The 14,067-nt window shown below is 38.2% G+C and overlaps 1 pseudogene; it reads right to left on the bottom strand.

Annotated features, from left to right (window-relative positions):
• Nucleotides 1-10,917: 10,917 nt before the first annotated feature.
• LOC130034827 (uncharacterized) lies at nt 10,918-11,014 on the bottom strand (annotated as a pseudogene).
• Between the last annotated feature and the right edge of the window lie 3,053 nt (nt 11,015-14,067).

Here is a 14,067-nt window from a genome sequence, read left to right as displayed (position 1 = left end):
AAAAATTGGAGCTTAATGATTTGTTCTCATGTATTTTCCCTACATGGTATAATTTGGCATTGATCTAGGAAGGCCAGCATGAAAAAGTTGAGGTGTATATCTTAACCACCAATGCCAAAACCACTGTAAGTATGGAACCCAAAGTCAATAGTTAACCTTCAAAATGTGTTCGTCAAGGAAATCGGTGGGAATGCAGGGCGAAATGGGTCGTTTGTTGGTCGAGGGATGAAGACACTGGTGGTGTGATTAGAATTGGAATATTGTATGACAAAACTCCATTATAAATGACTTTGTAAATCAAAATTGCCTAAATGTTAAAAAAGAGAAGTCAACTCATATCTATATTTCAAGAAAGCTTGTCTTAGCAAATTTTGGCATGGAGAGCATAGTTGGTAGAGAGATGGAGAAAGAAAGGGAGAGTTGACAGTTGGGAAGAGAAGCCTGGATATCATGGAAGAGATGAAAGTTGATCTTAGAAGATTTGTTGCCATCAGAGTTTAGAGAGTTAAATGGTGAGACCATAGCAGTTTAGGTAGTTAAATAGTGAGATTGGTTTAAGTCATCAGCTGTGTATTCATAGAGTTCAAAGACCTCACAGTTATTCGGGCTATATCAACTAACAAGGGGACCGTTTTTTTCCTGATGCACTATTTAAGTATAATATATTGCCAGAAATAATGATAAGAAGCTGGTTCTCTTTTTCACAGATTAGTACAATAGAGATGAAAACTTTTATACAAAGGAATCTATCACCTTGTCCTGTTGCTCTGCTTTCTTTTCATCATTCCATTCTCCCCCATGACCCTACCTAATCAGGGCTCTCCACATTTCTCAGCAGTGTCACCACATAGCCTCAGAGGATGTATTAACTGCCAGTAGCTCACAGTTCTCTTGTTTAACCCACACCCAGGCCAGAGCTATCCTTCTGCAAACGAAGATTTCTGCTGAAGTCCCATTCTTCCTTGAAGTGGCAGTCATGGTTTACCTCTTATTAATCATTGTGTTTACAAATTTCGATGAATGTCACTATACTAGTGACAGGGATTTTCCAAACTAAGGGAAGAATAAACATTTTCCATTACCCCAAGAATTTTGGGCAGTTATTTTCTATCCACTGCAAATAATATATGATAATTAGTCAAAGGAACGGAAGTAAAAACAGGGACATTTGTCAATTTGGTGCCATGACTAGTCAGTCTTAGTATAAATATATATTTCTAGGAAAAAAAGCAGAAGAAAACGAGTTGGTTGCTAGCAAAGAATGCCAAATCTCTGCCAGGAAATCCCTTGAAAATAAAAATTGTGACTATGTACAGAACATGATTGCCACTCAATGCCTCATTTGCAGACCAAAACACCCAAAAGGAGAGAGAGAGCAAAAGGGAATGCCCTGCCATAGAGGCATGGTGGGATGGGTGGATGTGTGTGGGAGGGATACTGGAATCTATGGTGGTGGAAAATGGGCAATGACAGAGGGATGGGCATTTGATCATTGTATAATCGAAACCCAAGGGAAAAAATTGGTAAATCTACAACTGTACCTCATGGTGTTTCACTAATAAAAATTAAAAAAAAATAAAATAAAAATTGTTTTGTCTGCCAGAGATCAATAGATGGGAACCTGAGTGAAGGCAAAAGATTAAGTTCGTTGACTTTTATTTTTCCTTGAGTATATAAATTTGATTTTGGAATCAATTTATTTGACAGTTTATCAAGACAGAGAAATTTTCATCACTTCTCTTATTTAAAAGTATATTGATACACCATATCTCTATCTCACTTTATTTTTATTTCTGATAGTTTGACAAAAAAGATATGTCAAAATCATAGATGAATGTCAATTATTTAAATACTTTGTTATTTATAATTACTTTATAGAACTGCTTAAATTTTAGGATTATGCAGAGTCACATTACACTCACCACTGAAAGGCCTAGTCTGTCATTCACCATTATTCAATTTTTCAATTTTGATTACACCTTTCCTTCTGGTAACTAAATAGACTTATAGTTCTATAGTTTGCTTTTATTGCTTTGAAAAGATCAAAACTATGCAATTTTCAACATTGGATGAAACTAGAGGATATCATGCATGTAAAGTTAGCCTTAAGGAAAGGAACAGATACAGAGAGATTTTTCTCATATATGGGATGTAAAGACACACAGCAAGGTAGCAACAAAGGTTCAAGGGCAATGTAATGGGAGAACTGATCCACACAATTGAGTCAGGGGATTGGGAGGGAGGGATTCTGGGGGTTTGGGGGAGAGGGAGGGGTTATTTTTTGAGAGAATGAGGAGTGTCATGTTGGAATTATGTGTATGACAAACCATTATTAATTGAATTATAAATCATAGAATATAAATAATGATTTAGACGTTTGTCTGTCCCATTTTATTCTTTTAATTTGTTTTCTCCATATGCTACATATGCAGGAACTTGTATGATGCCTATCTTTCTCTGCCTGGTTTATGTCACTAACCATAATATACTCATGTTATCCATTTTTATACAAATAATAAGAAGATTTCACTTCATACAACTGAGTAGTATTCCATTGCTTTACCACCTTTCATTTTCGAAATTTGTGGATTAAGAGATACAAATATTGGTTTTAACATTGCTCTGGTGCTTTAAAATAATTAGTTTAGTGAAGCAAAATAGATTTTATTGAAAAACATTTAGAAACTTGTGAAACAGGTGTAGGGTGGAATGGACTATATGTTCAAGAGAGAAAACTCGTTTAACAAAGCAAGCAAAGAGAGACATGGATAAAGGAAGCACGGTATTTCTTCAAGGGAGAATACAAGTTTGAGGACCAAGCCGACTCTGGTAGTTTAGGAATAAGAACTTGGAGTGGTACGAACTTAACTTGTGCACTTTAGGGGAGAACCTGAGTGACACTATTAGAAGTATGCTCAGGATATCTTAAACGGAAGTCTGCACTTGGTGTGAGAAGGGTAGAGATTTCTTTCGGGAGATCTGGACTATGGAGAACAGTAATATTATAACATTAATGATAGTATCTACCGTGGGATTCCAAAAAAATCTTTAACAGTGGCGTAAGAAATGATAACATTCTTATGTATTTGGATTTCTTGTGGAAACTACTGGAAAGCTGAGTTGATGCGCTGGATGTCTCCAACTGAAACAAGGTCAACAAGTCATGAATGAAAAATTACAAGTTAGATGTATCTAGGATTCTGATCCCAGTGGAAGGCTAGCTTTTGGTTGGACAAATTCTACTGATGGCCTGATGTAGCTGCTGATCCTGGGATACGTAACAGACAGGGATCCTCAGAAGTGAAGCCTCTGAGACAAAATTCATTCATGCCAACTTATGGGTTATCAATGTTTGCTCATGGCTGCTACCATTATAACATGCCATTCAATGGTTTTGTGGTTTCAATTTACTGTGTCAGTGTAAAGATGAAGTTTCTAAATCAAAGGTAAAAATCTGAGGCCCTCAAGATGATGAATTATGGGGATGCGGGGGGGAGCTGGAGCTATAGTACAGCAGGTAGGGCATTTGCCTTGCACATGGCCTACCCAGGATAGATTCCCAGCATCCTGTATGGTCCCCCCAAGCACCGTGAGGAGTAATTCCTGAGTGCAGAGCCAGGAGTATCCCCTGTGCATCGCCAGGTGTGACCCAAAAACGCAAAAAAAAAAGATGATGACTTACCTTTAGATATTTTGAAGTCAAGTAGAAACAGCCAGAAGACTCCCCAGAAAAGACTTCTCCAGGATCAAAAACATCATCACCTCTAGCGTGAGAGCATACAGAAAATAAGGTTTCCATTTATGCCAAGTTAAAGCAAGCCATACATGATCTTGGAAAGTCTGTCAAAGGAAAGCATGGATTTAGTAAGGATAAGGTGACAACTGGGTCTTATAATATACAAGATATATATATTAAAATATACAATATTTCATAAGTATTTATATATATTTATTTATATTAAAATATAATATATATCTTAAAGTATACAAGAGAAGCAAAGGTCATGAATTAGGAGGTAAGGTGGCAATCAGGTCTACTACAAAAAGCATTTTTTAATAAAAAGAGAAAATGTAATGAGACATCGAATAAGACCTTTGTAAATATTTAAGAACAGGGTTATAACTCAGTGATTCAGAATTTGCCTTCCATTGTATGATGATCTGTGATTGATCCTTAGCACTGGAAACAACATTGTTTTTAATTTTTAATTTCTTTCTCTCTTGCTTGCTTGCTTGCTTGATTGCTTTTTTATTTTTTGAGTCTTACCTGGCTATGTATAGGCGTTATTTTTAATTTTTTTAAAAAGTTATAATTTTACTTTTTTACCTGTAGTTTAAAACGAAATCTAATTTATTTTAGAGTAAATATATGTGAAGAAGAATAAAATTTACGGGAACTATTTAGTATTCTTAATGATATTGCAGTCAGAACTTTGAGTATTATGAATGGAGAAAAGAGGCACTATTTTGTTGACAGTTACTCTAACTAGATGTTCTGATGGTTATTGGTTCTTTGGGGACACATCCAGTCATGTTCAGGTGCTGCTTTGGCTCAAGGGTCTCTTCCAGTGTTGCTCAGGGTACTATGTTGTGCCAGGAAATGAGTCTGCTTCTTTTACAGGCAAAGTCCACAGTCGTTCCAGTGAGCTATCACTCCAGTCTGAAAGGCTCTTAAGAAAGACCCTCATTTCACAAAATAAGTGGGGAACCTTTATTGCAGATGCTTGTTTAAATTGTTTGGCATGGAACCAGAGACACGAGCTTTCATTCAAAAAGTGGCCAGTGAGATTAATACCAGGAGTTTTGCTCCATGGTTTGGAATCCAGCCACACATTCTAGGGGGAAAGGGAGCTCATATAGAGTAAGGAGCACCAAATAAAGGGTGTTTGGAGGATCCTCCCAGGATTGGAGAAGCATTCTGAAAGTAGAGTATAGACCAACATGATTGCCAGTCAATGCCTCTTTTGCAAACCAGAACACCCAAAAGGAGAGAGAGAACAAAAGGGAATGCCCTGCCACAAAGGCATGGTGGGATGGGGGGATAGGGGGTGGGAGGGATACTGGGACCCGTGGTGGTGGAAAATGGGCACTGGTGGAGGGATGGGTATTTGATCATTGTACAATTGAAACCCAAGCACAGAAATTTGTAAATCTATAACTGTACTTCATGGTGTTTCTCCAACAAAAATTAAAAAAAAAATGTAAATGACAGAGAATGGGCACTGATTGAGGGATGGGTACTGGATCATTGTATAACTGAAACCCAAGCACAAAAATTTGTAAGTCTAAAACTGTACCTCATGGTGTTTCAGTAATAAGCATTAAAAAAATAAAAAGTGAGGCAATGCATAAAAAAAATTGGTCAGGTACCATCAATGCTGCTGCCCACACCCACACCGGGAGTGACAGTGCTATGAGCAAGGGTTTCCATACTAGGATTCTCAAGATAGTGCCCCAGGAAATACTGACACGCAGCATCATTTTGGACCCAACCTATTATAAAACTTGTTAGAGGTTAATTGATACCAAACAAGAAAATTCAGGACTGTTGTGTAGCTTCTTTGATAATTTATTTTTCTCTAGTAGCTTGTAGATATTAGGGGTGGCAGTGGTATATTCTATAATAAACAGGATTGCGTTTTTAAAATGTTGAATGCCTAAGGTATATAAAAGAGGCAAAATAAAATGAGTAAATCTGTACACACATAAACACTTTTGTTGTTTCTTTAGCAATTTCTTGGATGAAAACTGTAGATGGGTAGCATGTATTTAAGTAGCTGGAGATAGGGATCAGGGGTGGTGCGGACTGCAGGGGAGGGTGGAAAGATGGGAAGAGATTATAAGTGTGTGTGTTTATGAGTGCTATTGTGTGAGAATGTTGAATTTATAAGAATTCATGCATGCATGTGTGACTAAGAGAGAGAGAGAGAGAGAGAGAGAGAGAGAGAAAGAGAATGAGTGTGTGTGCATGTATCCGTGTGTGTGTTTTCTTAGAAAAATCCTATATTTCACCTGAAGTACTGTACCAAGTGATGCTGTCATTCATTATGAGAATATAATAAATAAATTTTATTAAATTCAGGTGGTGAAATATGTTGGCCTTTAAGCCTTTCCCCTCCTCCAATTCATCAAATTCTTCCTATAATTTTCATTTACTCCCTGACCTCTTCAGAACTCAATTGGATTCAATCTGCCACATCCAAATTTATCTCTTTTAGAAAAAGTAATTAGATTAAAATATATATCACACTATTGTTAACATTCAAGTGGGTTCTAATGATAATTAATAATTTCTATTCATAGAAGTACTTATTCAGGCCACACAATAAGACAAAAATTAAGAATATTGGACAGAAGTACATTATTTCTCAAGCAGAACTAGCTATATTATAGCCATTCTAAAGATGTTAGAAATTTGCAGTCCAGACATTAGAGGTTCATGCTATAAGTAAAAGATTTCTTTTTTTCTCACCTGAATCCTATTCTCCATAATAATAATTGAATAAATGAATAAGTGACAGAAATAATTGAATGTTGTTTTCTTCACTTGAAGGTTTTATTCACAGATCTTGTCTCACAAAAATTATTCAGAAAACATTATATTAAACAAATATTCCATGGTGGTTTATCAGAATTCTTATGTTTGAAAGTGACAAACTCATACCACACTCATTTTAAACTAAGAAGATACTTGATTCATGTACCTATAAAGCTGGAGTACCCTCTAGGTATGGTTGGGCCCAAAGAGTTGATTTTTATTTTTTTACTTATTGATTGATTGAGTGATTGACTGAGTCACCATGAGTGGTTGACTGAATCACCATTGAGTGATTGACTGAATCACTAGGACATAAAGAGATACAAAGCTGTTCATGAGTAGGTTTCAGTCATACAGTGTTCCAAGACCCATTGCTCCACCAGTGAACATTTCCCACCTACAGTGTCCCCAGTTTTCCCCCTGATATCCTTTCACTCCCTCTCTCTCTCCTCATCCCCGCCCCCTGTCTCTCCCTTTCTTCTACCTATCTACCTATCTACCGATCTCTCCCTTTTGAGGCATCATGGTTTACAACACAGGAACTCATAGGTTTCCATGTTTCTTCCTTTACCTATTTTCACTTCACCGTTCTTTTCCAGCATGATCATTTCCAACTGTCTTTGTCATAGTGGTCTCTTCTCGATCCCAACTGCCATCTCCCCCAGCCCATAAGGTAGGCTTCTAACAGTGGACCAATCATCCTGGCCCTTATTTCTAGTGTCCTAAGGTATTAATCTAAAGTTATGTTTTTTCATATCCCACAAATGAATGTAATCCTATATCTGTCTGTCTCCTTCTGACTCATCACACTCAGCATGATACTCTTCATGTACATCCATTTATAAGCATACTTCATAACTTCATTTTCACTAACAGCTGCATAGTATTCCATTGTTTAGATATACCATAGTTTCTCTAACTAATCATTGAGAATTCTTGGGCATACAAGTTGTTTCCAGATTCTCACTATTGTGAATAGTGCTGCAATGAACATAGAAGTGCAGATAGCATTTCTGCTGTGTGTTTTGGGGCCTGCGAGTATAATGCCAAAAGTGGTATTGCTTGATTCATGGAAGCTCAATTTGTAGCTTTCTGAGAAATGCCCATATTGTTTTCCGAAAAGGCTGAACCAATCGGCATCCCCACCAACAGTGAAGAAGAGACCCTTTCTCCCCACGTCCATGCTGACATTGGTTGCTCTTGTTCTTTTTGATGTGTGTCAATCTCTGTGGTGTGAGATATCTCATTGCTGTTTTGATTTGTATCTCCCTGATGATTCATGATGTAGAAAATTTTACCTCTGTTTTTTGGTCATTTGTATTTATTCTTTGAGGAAGTTTCTGTTCATTTCTTCTCCTCATGTTTTGGTGCGGTTGGATGTCTTTTTCTCATAAAGTTCTACCAGTGCCATATATATCTTGGGTTATATACAATAAGGGGTTAATTGTATGGGTATTGCATAAATAATTTTCCCCCATTATGAGGGCTGTCTTTTTATCATGGTCACCATTTTTTCTGAGTTGCAGAAACTTCTTGGTTTAATGTAGTCTCATTTGGTTATCTTCACTTCCTCTTCCTTGGTCAGTGGTGTATCATTCTAGAAGTTTCCCTTAGCTTTAATGTCATGGAGGGATCTTCCCACATTTTTCTCCATATATCTTAAGAATTCAGGTATGATATTGAGGTCTTTAATTCATTTGATCTGACTTTGTGCCTGGCACTATAAAGAGGTCTGAGTTAAACTTTTTTTGCATGTTGCTGACCAGTTTTCCCAGCAGCACTTGTTGAAGAGACTTCCTTGCTCAACTTCATATTTATTGAGCCTTTATGATACATTAGGTAATAATAATCTGAGGGCCAGCGTCAGGATATTTGACTATATTCCATTGATCTGAGGCCTCTCTTTATCTGAATATCATGCTAATTTGATTACTACGACTTTGTAGTAGGGTTTGAACTTGGGGAAGCTGTTCCCTTCTTCTTTTTACCAAAGATTGCTTTAGCTCATCATGGGAGTTTATTGTTGTGTATGAGTTTCAAGAGGGTTTAATCTATTTCTTTGAAAAATGTTATGGGTATCCTTATAGAAAGTGCAATAAATCTTTATAGCGCTTTGGGGTGTATTGCCATTTTGACAGTGTTAATCCTCTCAATCAATGAGCATGGGATGTGATTCCATTTCCTCATATCCTCTTTTATTTCATGAAGTAGTGTTTTGTAGAGTGTTTTTGGTATAGGTCCTTAACCTTTTTAGTTGATTCTAGTATACTTGATTTTCTGAGGTTATTGTGAATGGGTTTGTTTTTTGCCTATCTCTTTTTTCTCTTTCATTAATAGTATTTGGGAAAGCCATGAACTATTGGATATTGATTTTGTAATATGCTACTTTAGTAAACAAATCTATTCTTCCCAGGAGCTCTTTGGTAGATTCTTTGGGATTTTCTAAGAATACTATCATGTCATCTCCAAATAGTAAAAGCTTGAGTTCTTCCTTTTTTTATCTGGATGCCCTTGAGATCTTTTTCTTACCAAAATAATATGGCAAGTACTTCAAGTACTATGTTGAATAGGAGTGGTGAGAGTGGGTAACTTGTTTTGTGCCTGATTGTATTTTGGGAATCTAGCTCATTGATTTTTCTCCAAGCCTTTAGTTTTTCCCCATTGAGAATAATGCTTGGTGTGGGTTTGTAGTAGTTTGCTTTGACTAGATGGAGGAAAGTACTTTCGACTCCCATTTTGTTGAGAGTTTTTCATCATGAATGGGTGCTGGATCTCATGAAATGCTTTATCTACAACTATTGATATTATCATATGATTTTTATCTTTATTTTATTGAGATGGTGTATTCTGTTGATTGACTTGAGAATGTTAAGCCATCCTTGCATCCCCAAGATAAACCTACTTGGTCATAGAGTGTGACATTTTGTTGAGTTTCTGATTTCTCTTTGCTGGTATAATCTTGAGGATCTTTGCATCTGTATTTATCAAAGAAATAGGTCTGTAATTTTCTTTTTTGTGGTTTCTCTGTCTGATTTGAATATCAGGGTGATCTTTGTCTCATAGAAATTGTTTGGGAGTATTTCTGTTTCTTCAATTTCCTGGAAAATCTTAAAAAATCTTGGCAGTAGGTCTTCATGAAAGGTTTGAAATACTTCATTAGTGAATCCATTTGGGCCTGGGCTCCTGTTTTGGGGGATAGTTTTGATTATCATTTCAATTTCCTTGTAGTGATGGGTTCGAGTTTTCAAAATATTCTTGGTCCAGCCTTGGGAGGTAATTGGAATCCAGTAATTTATCAATTTATTCAAGATTCTCTCATTTCCTGCTTTAAAGATTCTCAAAATAATCTCTGATGATACTATGGATTTTGTAGTTTCTATTATGATGTCCCCCTTTGCATTTCTGATTCGGTTTATTAGGATTCTTTCTCTTTTCTTCTTTGTGAGTCTTGCTAGTGGTTTATCGATCTTATTTATTTTCTCAAAGAACCATGTCTTGCTTTTGTTGGTCTTCTGAATTGTATTTTGGGATTATATCTCATTGATTTCTGCTCCAGGTTTTATTATTTCTTTCCTCCTGGCTAGTTTGGACTCCTTTTCTTGGTCATTTTCCAAAATCTTGAGCTGTAAGTTATTTTTGTAGGCCCTTTCTTTCTTCCAGTGGAATTCTAGCGGAGCTATAAACTTTCCTCTTAGAACTGCTTTTGCTCTGTCCCACAAGTTCTGGTAGTTCCTCGTTGTCATTTTTTCTGGAATCTTTTTATTTCCTCTTTGATTTCTTCTCTAAGCCAATGGTTGTTCATTACTTCCCTCAAATAAAATATTTTTTTGCCGAGTTTTTGTCTGTTTGATCTATTGAGAAGTGGGAAAGTACTGTTGAAATCTCTATCTAGTATTGTGTTGCTATCAATGTTTTTCTTTAAGTCTATTAGAAGTTGTTTTTACGTATTTTGCTGGTCTGTCATTAGGAGCTTAGACATTGAGGAGGGTGAGTTCTTTCTGATGTACATATCCCATGATCATTAAGAAATGACCTCCACTGTCTCTTATAACCTTTAGCCTGAAGTCCATGTGGTCTGATACTAGTATTGCCACTGCAGCTTTTTGGAGGTGTTCTTTTCTTGAAGAATCGTTTTCCAGCCTTTGACTTTGAGCCCATGGTTGCTTTGATTATTCAGATGTGTTTCTTGCAGGCAGCAGAATGTTGGGTTCAGTTTTCTATTTCATCCTGCCATCCTGTGCCTCTGAATTGGTGCATTTAGTCCATTGACATTGAGAGAGGTCATTGTGATGGGGATTTTTGCTATCTTTATGTCGAAATTTGGAGTACTTGTGGGGCTTGTCTTAGCTTAAAGTAGCCCTGTTAATTCTTAATGCAACAAAAATATGGAACACTTTACCAGTTGGCCTGTCATCTCTGTGTAAGGATCATGCTAATCTCTGTATCATTTCAATTTTAGTATATGTGTTGCCAAACTGAGTATAAGAGCTGATTTTTTTCCCTATTTTTCTCTTCTGATTTCTTTGAGTGTTGTCCTTACTCACTCCTATGGCAGACAGTGATTCCCAATCTAGGAAGGTATTTCAAAGCAGCTTGAAGTGAAAATTTAGAACATTAATGTCCCAGAAGGAAAAGTATGGTTTTTACAATATTATCTTTTACCATACCCAGGGCATCAGTTTTGCAAAATAATTCTTTTGGAAGATGGAGAATCAGTGTTGTTTAATGCTCTTCCCTGAAATCTTCATTAAGAAAATTACACTGGATCCTTTTGCTATTCTCACCTCGGTCCCGTGTACATCTCCAGAAAACGGTGGATGGCGGTGTCCGCACTTTGACCACCTTGAAAGTAAGTAGGATTTTTCTCCTGAAGGAAGAGGTGAGAAGCATATTGATGATTTCATTCCACTTTATTACAAGTTCAACTTGAAGGGAAGGTGAGATTCATGAGGCTCCTGTAAAGGACAGAAAAAGGGTCTCAATGTAATTTAATGGCCCAGACACATTAACAACACAGATGACTCAAAGTAACCTGTGTGCATCTTTGTGTGTATAGTGAGTTTTATATCTACTCATAGTGATTCTCAGTCATTCCACATGGGCAAAACAGACCTGTAATTAAAAATCTAGTTCTCTGAGCAGAATGGGCTTTCTTAGGTGATTGAACATGTGTGTAATATTTTATAACTAAGCACACACAACTGTTTGAATGATGTGTACTTTTCGATCAAAAATTAAGTCCAAATATCTCTGAAATGGCAGTCTCCTGATGCCGCACCTGGCTTTCCTCACTGGGGCCACTTGGAGGGGGTGGGTTGAGTTTCCCTCACTACCCCGAGCAGAGACCTGGCAGCTGAAGACCTCTGCAACCAGCCATAGTTATGCTTAAGACCACTCTCACCACACTTGAAGGAGCCTCATGCATGAAGGAACTGGCAGAGGAACCCAGGTGTGCGGGACCCGGGGCTGAGATATTCAAGACTGCTCGGACCAAGAATGGGCCTCCTCCATCCAGATCCCCCATCTTCCAGTAGCTAAGTGTTACACCCACAGACTGCCTCTGGAGCCATGTAATCCCATCAATGGCCAAGATCCAGATACTGGATCTTGTTGATAAGATAACAACTCTTATTGTCCAGTTCTCTTTCTCGGAGAACATGGCAGGTTACCAAGCGTATCTTGCCTATATGGCAGAGACTGGCAAGCTACCCGTGGTGTGTTCTATATGCCAAAACCCAGTAACAATGAAGTATCTCATTTCCCTGACCGTGAAAAAACCTCCAATGTGGCACTTGCTAAAATCTCAGGATAGGACGAATGGAGATGTAACTGGTGCATGATACCAGTATTCCTCCCACCATGCCCCCAAACATGCCTTTGTGGCAGGGCATTCTCTTTTGTTCTCTGGGGCCATGGCATGCCAGAGAGCCACTTGTGGTGGGCCACTCATGGTCTTGGCTGGCAGGATGAATGGGCTGGTTTTACCCCTCACCCCCAATCCCACGAGGCTGTAGTTGCCCTGTCACCCTAGCTCATACCTGGTTGTCCAATAATCTCTGAGGTGGTGGGCATCGTGCCGCCAGGGGGGATAAAGGCAGAAGCGACAAATACCCTTTCCCACCTGAGGGAGAATGGTGCCGTAGCTTAATGCATAGTTCAGTCACATTTCTGCCAAAAGCCTCTGGGTTCCGAATTGGATCCATGTGTCTCTGGGGCTGTGGTCGTGCTGGATAGCCTCTTGTGGGGGTCAAATCGTGATCTTGGTGGGGCAGAAAGAATGGCTCTATGGTCTACTTTTGGCATGCATCTCCCACCCAGAGCGGGTCCTCCAAATACCCTTTAGTTGGTGTTCTGGCCTCTATCTGAGCTGCCTTTCCCCCCAGCATGTGATGTCGGCGTCCAAGGCCTGGAGCAAACCTCCTAGTCCTTATCACTCTATTCTTGGGTACTAGTCTCTTATTCTGTTACTTTATATTCCACAGATGAGTACAATCTTTCGATGTCTGTCCATATCTTTCTGACTCATTTCACTTTCTATGTTGATCCACTTTATGCAAATTTCATGACTTCTTTTCTAACAGCTGCATAGTATTCCACTGTGTAGATGAAACAAAGTGTCATTAACAAGTCATCTGTTCTTGGGCACTAGGGGTTTTTTTTTCCCCAGATTTTGGCTATTGTGAACAGTGCAGCAATGAACATACAAGTGCATATGTCATTTCGGCTGTACTTTTTTGCCTCTCCAGGCTATATTCCCAGGAGTGATATTGCTGGGTCAAATAGGAGCTCAATTTCTAGTATTCGGAGAACCGTTCATACTGTTTTCCAAAACGGCTGAACCTGTCCGCATTTTCACCAGCAGTGAAGGAGAGTCCCTTTTTCCCCACATCCACGGCAACACCGGTAGCTTTTGTTCTTTTGGATGTGGGTCAGTTTCAGTGGTGTGAGGTGATATCTCTTTGTTGGTTGGACCTGCATTTCCCTGATGATTTGTGATGAAGAGCATTTTTCATGTGTCTTTTGCCCATTTGGTATCTTCTTTGAGAAAGTTACTGTTCATTTCATCATCCCATTTTCTGATGGGGTTGCATGATTTCTTCTTGTAGAGTTCAACCAGAGCCTTGTATGTTGTTGATATCAATCCCTTATTACATAGGCATTGGGTGAATATCCTTTCCCATTCTGTAGATTGTCTTTGTATTCTGGTCACTGTTTCTTTTGAGGTGCAGAAGCTACTTAATTTAAGATAGTCCCCTTTGTTCACTTCTGTTTTCATTTTTTGGCCAGTGGCATGTTATCTTTAAGATACCTTTAGCTTCAATGTCATGGAGGGTTTTGCCCACCTTGTCTTCAGTGTACCTGATGAATTCTGTTCTGATGTTGAGGTCTTTGACCCATTTTCATCTGACTTTTGTGCTTGCTGTTAGGTAGAGGTTTGAGCCCATTTTATTGCATGTAGCTGTCCAGTTTTTCCAGCACCGTTTGTTAAAGAAGTTTTTCTTGCTCCACTTCACATTTATTGCTCCCTT

The sequence above is a fragment of the Sorex fumeus genome, unplaced genomic scaffold, assembly GCF_029834395.1.
Source record: "Sorex fumeus unplaced genomic scaffold, SorFum_2.1 ptg000061l, whole genome shotgun sequence".
Taxonomy (NCBI): Eukaryota; Metazoa; Chordata; class Mammalia; order Eulipotyphla; family Soricidae; genus Sorex; species Sorex fumeus.
The sequence above is the reverse complement of the archived record's forward strand: the minus strand, read 5'-3'. Positions and strand labels throughout refer to the sequence as shown.